This window comes from Camelus bactrianus, chromosome 4, assembly GCF_048773025.1.
Source record: "Camelus bactrianus isolate YW-2024 breed Bactrian camel chromosome 4, ASM4877302v1, whole genome shotgun sequence".
NCBI classification, from domain to species: Eukaryota; Metazoa; Chordata; class Mammalia; order Artiodactyla; family Camelidae; genus Camelus; species Camelus bactrianus.
The window spans coordinates 11,741,102-11,747,603 of NC_133542.1; the positions used below are offsets into that span (position 1 = coordinate 11,741,102).

Below are 6,502 nucleotides of genomic sequence, written 5' to 3' on the forward strand. Positions count from 1 at the left end.
TTTTTCCTATGCATTTTAATTGAATTTTATCACTGTAAGTGTTACATTTGAGTTAATTGTTGTACATTGTATGAATCTAAGGGGTTTATTTTGTTTGTTTTGCATAAGGTTATCAATTGTTCCACCTACTGAAGTGCTATTTTCCCCTTTTTGTTAAAAATGAGTTGCCCATGTTCTTTTTCATTACGCTGATCTATTGTTTTTGGTCCGCATGTCAATTATACACAGCCTTGATTACTGCACCATTATAATAATTATTGAAATCAGGTAGTTTTGTTCATCTTTGACAAAATGTTTTGGCTATTCTAGGTTCTTTACATCTCTAAGTATATGACTGGGAAAGAGAAGCAAGATGGTGGAGTAGAAGGACGCTTGTAGCTCACCGTCTCCCACATAGGCACCAAAACTCACATCTATGGACCCACTCAGCCACCCAGAGCACCTGCTGAACTCTGACAGAACATCGCCGCCTTCAAAAGACAAAGGTGCCAAAAATCTGGTAGGAGAAAAGGAAAAAAGAAAGAAGAAAAAGCAAAACAGTGCGGGACCAATCCCACAGGGAGGGAGTGGCAAAGGAGGACTGGTGCTCATTTGCTGGGTCCCCCCCTCCAACGGAGAGGCCAGTGGGACAGAAGGGGAGCCTCTGAGGTTTAGATCTGCCCTGAGCACCCCTTGACCGACAGAGCTGAGTTAAATGGGCACAAAGAGTCCCCGTGACACCCAGCCTGAGACGCAAGCCAGCAGCTGGGGCTGGGACAGGCCTCCTGAGTCGGGCGGAGGACTGGGGCGGCTGCACTGAGGCAGCCCCAGGGGACTGCAGGGGGTTGCGCGCCATGGCTGGGAAGGTGGACAGAGCAGAACAACCTCAGTCCCCTATAAATTGTGAAAAAAGCAAAGCAACACAGCTGGTGTGCCCTGGGGGGAGGGGCGCCGTAGCCTTTGTCTCCTCAGACCTGCACTGCCATTACTGATGCTTCTCGTGAGAAGAGAGGCGGGGCGCAGCCACAGCTACCATCTCCTCCTGTGCGCAGCGCCCGGGTTGGGGAGGGGCCGAGACCTGACTCCACACCCCGGGGCTCCACAACCTCATAGGCAGGACTGAGACTTGTCTACAGCCCGAAGCAGATAGGATCTTTCTGCCATGGCACCTCAGAGTACTCGTGCCACCAAGACAAATAAGGAGCTGAGATTTGGCATGGAGCAGGGGCAGCCATTCTGCGGTCTTCCCCAAGCCCACTTTCAGAGCGCTGACCCGAGGTGGAATGGGCAGCTGCACAGAGCAGCGGAGCGACCGGTGCTGGGAGAGGGCGGGCTGCTACCACTGTTCCTGGCAGGAATGCAGCACCTGACCATAGAGCCGGGAGGGGGCACGATCCACCCACCTCCCTCGCCCTACAGCAGCAGCTGAGTGCAGCATCTGGAAGGGGAGTGATCCGCCTGCCCACTGAGTAAAAGCTCAGCACCTGACCCAGTGTTGGGAGGGGGCGCATTCCGCTAGCCGACAGCCACTGGGAGCAGCACAGACGAGGGCACCAACAGAGGGCCTCTGGAAACAACAAGCTGAGTTCACAAAACAGGGTGAAGACACAAAGACCTCTCGATAAAATCATTAAGAGCACACCATCTCCAGGAGAACTAGATAACTGATACTCCTTAAGCCACTGTGCCAAAGAGATATGAGCAATATGAAGAAGCAGAGGAACCACTCCCAATTAAAAGATCAAGAGAAATCCCCTGAAAGCACAATCAAGGAAATAATACACACTGATGGCCTACTAGATCAAGATTTCAAAGAAGGAGTGAAAGTACTGAAGGAACTAAAAGAAATAGTGTTTAGAGATATAAAATATGTCAAAAATGAAATAGAAGGTATAAAGAAGAACCAAGTAGAATTAGTAAACTCATTTGCTGAGATGAGAGCTGACCTAAAGACTGTACAAAGCAGGCTAGATAATGCAGAGGAACGAATAAGTGACCTAGAAGACAGGGCAACAGAAAGCACCCAATCAGAAGAGCTGAGAGAAAAACAAATAAAAAACAACAAAAACAATATTAGGGACCTATGGGATAATATAAAGCATGCCAATCTACACATATTATGGGTTCCAGAAGGGGAAGAAAAAACAAAGGGGATTGAAAATGTATTTGAAGAAATCATGAGTGAAAAATTCCCAAACCTAAAGGAATCAGATATCCAAGTAAGGAGGCTCAGAGGGTCCCAAACAGGAAAAATCCAGACAGACCCACACTAAGACATATCATAGTCAAGATGGCCAGAGTCAAGGATAAAGAAATGATTCTAAAGGCAGCAAGAGAAAAGCAAAGAGTGAGTTACAAGGGAACCCCCATAAGGCTCTCAGCTGATTTCTCTACACGAACACTACAGGCCAGAAGGGAGTGGGCAAGATATATGCAAAGTCCTGAATGAAAAAAGGATGCAGGCAAGGATACGCTATCCAGCAAGGTTATCCTTTAGAATAGAGGGAGAGATAAAGAACTTGATAGACAAGCAAAATCTAAAAGAGTTTAGCAACACTAATCCATGCTAAAAGAAATATTCACAGGTCTACTCTAAATAGAAAAGAAGCAGAATGCTACAAAAATGAGAAACTCATAACTGGAGAGGAGATAACTGCCATGAATTACAAAAAGAATAAACACAAATTTGTAAAAGAAGACATCTAAATAATTAAGAGTGGGAGAGGGAAGCAAGGAAAGCCACTGTGGAAAACAGCATGGATAGTCCTCAAAAGACTAGGAATAGACTTACCATGTGACCCAGGAATCGTGCTTCTGGGCATCTATCCAGAAGGAACCCTACTTCAAAATGACACCTGCACCCCAATATTCATAGCAGCACTATTTACAATAGACAAGACATGGAAGCAGACTAGATGTCCATCAACAGATGACTGACCAAAGAAGCTGTGGTATATTTATACAATGGAACACTATTCAGCCACAAAAACCAACAACATAACGCCATTTGCAGCAACATGGATGTCCCTGGAGAATGTCATTCTAAGTGAAGTAAGCCAGAAAGAGAAAGAAAAATACCATATGAGATCACTTATCTAAATCTAAACAAACAAACATAAATACAAAACAGAAAAAAACTCATAGACATAGAATACAAACTTGTGGTTGCCAAGGGGGCAGGGGGTGGGAAGGGACAGACTGGGATTTTAAAATGCAGAATAGATAAACAAGACTATATTGTATAGCACAGGGAAATATAAACAAGATCTTGTGGTAGCTCATAGCGAAAAAAAATGTGACAATGAACATATACATGTTCACGTATGAGTGAAAAATTGTTCTCTACAGTAGAATTTGACACATTGTAAAATAACAAAAATGTAAAAATATATGATTAATTTTTAAATTAATAATGAGTGAAGATGAACTATGCATAATATTCATCTAATTACCTAGGAACATTCTAAGTAAAAAATAAAATGTAAACATAGGGGATCATCTAACTTATGCCTTTTCTTTGACTTGATTAAAATATTTCAAATTAGTTACAGCTGGTAAGTTGATACAGTAAACATTAAATTGGCTCCTTGTATCTAAAATGTACATGTACTTTAATTAATCTAATCTAAAATGAAGATTTTCCCTTCTAGAGAGTTGTAACATCTCAGACCTTGGAAGAATGATCTAGTTCAACTGTCTCCTGGGGCTCACAGAAGGCAAGAGTTTGTAGAAGATTAAAACACTACCATTTATAATAGGCGAAGTTAAGATTCATAGCAGGTGGGCCCTGGCCAGTATGTTCTACATTATACTTATCTCTGTCTTCAAACTTCACTTAGTAATATTGGCTGGACTCCTGGGAGCGGTCCTCTCAGAGCTACTGAGACTGTTTGCTGGGCTATCATCGTCAGTAAACAAACTCACAGGTAGGTAGGTAGACAGATCAATCTTCATTTCTAAGGAAATAAACAAGCTATCACTACTGGTATAGTTTACTTTATGCAGTGTAAATATATCCATATCTTTGCTGTTACTATATAATGGAAAGCCAGTGTGCTTTATCTTCTTTGATAATGTGCATATTTCTTTATCATCCACATCATCTTAATGAACTTAATTTTACCTTAAAATTCTGATAGATTTTTCTCAATGTCCCTTGCTAGACTCTGTCCAAGTCTGTGAATGTTCCCAAATGATTTTAGTAAGGATATCTTAATTTCCCTATCTAAAAATGACAGCTTTAGATATGAAGGTACATATGAGGACCCCCCCAGCTGTTAAACTGTAGTATCTGTTGGATATTTGAAAGCAATGGATGTGTAGGGTCAGTCAGCATGTTAACAAATAGATATACTGAAGACACAGAAACTCTGGCTCAGAAATAATTCAGGAATGGCTGTGCAAATGGAAGAGTGGCTGTTATCAAGATGAGTGAGACTAGCACTTACCCCTGAAGTACCTGTAATTCCTGTTTCAAGTTCTACATGCCAGAGAATAATAGAGATATTGCTATTGAGACTTTTCTGAATTAGAAACAAAATTCCCAACCTAGGATGCAAGCAATCAACCACAGAAAGGACTGATTAAAGTACACTTGCTCTGAGATTAAGACCTCATTCTCATTCACCAGTGGTTTGTTAACGAACTGTAGACTCCATTTTTCATTCATTTGTATTTATTAATCTTCATAGAAGGCCGTTGCTTCTTTAAAGAATATTTCAAGTGTCCTATGAAAATGATACTTTAAAAAGTAAGCATCCACTTTATACTATCTGACTATGCTACTAACATTGGCAGGAGAAGGTTAATGACATTCACTTCAACCTCCAAGCATCCTTAATCATTAACTCAGTAGTGATAGACATTGTCTCTGGTCCAAAGCTACTCTCCTGTTATCTATGAGCGTTCCTCCTAAAGCCCTTCAAATGACCTTCAGGAGTCCTGTTACAGCACTTCCCAATTTATTCTCTAATTTATGATATCTAGGGGGCATTTGTCACATTCCTGAGAAATTTGGTAGCAAGAAGTATATTGTTCTGAGTAGGAAGCTCAGTAAGACTAAAATGGTAACAGAATAGCAATGCTTCCGTCTCTAGATGGTCATGTTTCTATTAACATGAGGAAGAGTTCACTGTTTGCAAAACATTGTGATAAAATTCTATGTTTTCATTGATGTCACATAAGAAGTTAATAAAAATAATATATATGATAGATTTAATTGCTGAACAATGGCTTTCCAACTTGTAAGTGGATAATAGCTCAAAATGTAAAAAAAAAAAAAAATTTATATTTCTGAGCAACTTTTTTTTTAACTGTCTTTATAATTAATTAGGCTATTTTAAAAAGTTCTCAATTCCTCAGACGAATAAGCCAGGGCAATAACATAGCTTTCTTCAAAATTTTAGAATTCTTTACATATTGAAGCACAAAATGGATTGCCCATATTGCAGCAATTCTTAAAATATGTTTTTCACGCTTATGCTGTTACAACTTTGTGACTAGCATCAAGGAGACTTTTAAAGACACAGGTAAACCTAAATCATCCAGAGACCTCAGACTTATGAGTCGCCCGCAAAACATATTCACACTTAGAATAAAGCCTTGCTATCTGAAGCAAATAAAGGTGTAATTGTGTTGTCTTCTGATTTTTTTCCCAAAATTAATTATATTGTAAAGAGAATAATTCTGAAAATTTTCACTTCCCACAAGTATGCTGTTGATTGGACTCTGTAACTATCTTTATATGAGTAAATATTTGAAGCATGTAATTAAATCTTTCATAAGAAAATGTATAGTCATTTTATTCTTAAAATTCCAGTATTTAAGAGTAAAATATTGTAGTGTTACTTTAACTCGACATGGCCTTATTAGCTTTTTAAGTTTCTGGGAAGAAAAACAATTCCATTGAAACTTCAGGGAGGAAAGTAGGTGGGCAGAGATAATGACAGCTGGAATGTCTCCAGAACACTGGGGCTAACATCCTGATTATTAAAGCAGCATCTTTCACAGCCACAAATTATTTCAGATGAACCTAATCTATCAGTTCCTACTTCCCTGAAAGGCCTCTTCTAATTCCTGCTGGAGCAATGGCCACCTGGAGAGAAAGGTGATACATTTTCTTTTCGGTACACTTCAGATTCGAAAATCTCCATGAAGCTGTTTCTCTGAATGCTTAGGCATTCTAAAATCGTTGCCAATATGAGAATATTCGATCCTGGTTTCCGAGGACTGCCCAGGACCGTTACCCACACCCAGAAGGTAACGGTCCTAGGCTGCGCATTCATTTAGCTTTCGTTTATTGAATTGTGCCTTTACTATGTCAAAGCTGCTATTAGTGTAGGCATTAAAACGTGGGAACCCGGAAGACAGAATGAAGGAACTACTGAAACAAGAGGCATAAAAGCATCTGTAGACCCCTCCCCAGCATGTTATAAAGCGATCACTAAGAATTTAGGGGGATGAAGCCTATGAATTGAACTGTGACATGGGAATCTTAGTTTTCAGGACGTTATGCTAGTATACG

At 40.3% G+C, this 6,502-nt stretch overlaps 1 long non-coding RNA gene across 2 annotated transcripts in view; it reads left to right on the forward strand.

Annotated features, from left to right (window-relative positions):
- Positions 1 to 5,737, forward strand: part of LOC141577438 (uncharacterized) — a 551,160-nt gene extending 545,423 nt beyond the window's left edge. For both annotated transcript variants that reach the window (XR_012506315.1, XR_012506314.1), the window contains one exon: positions 310 to 5,737. This is a non-coding gene — a long non-coding RNA (uncharacterized LOC141577438). The remainder of the gene's footprint in view (positions 1 to 309) is intronic.
- Positions 5,738 to 6,502: the final 765 nt, after the last annotated feature.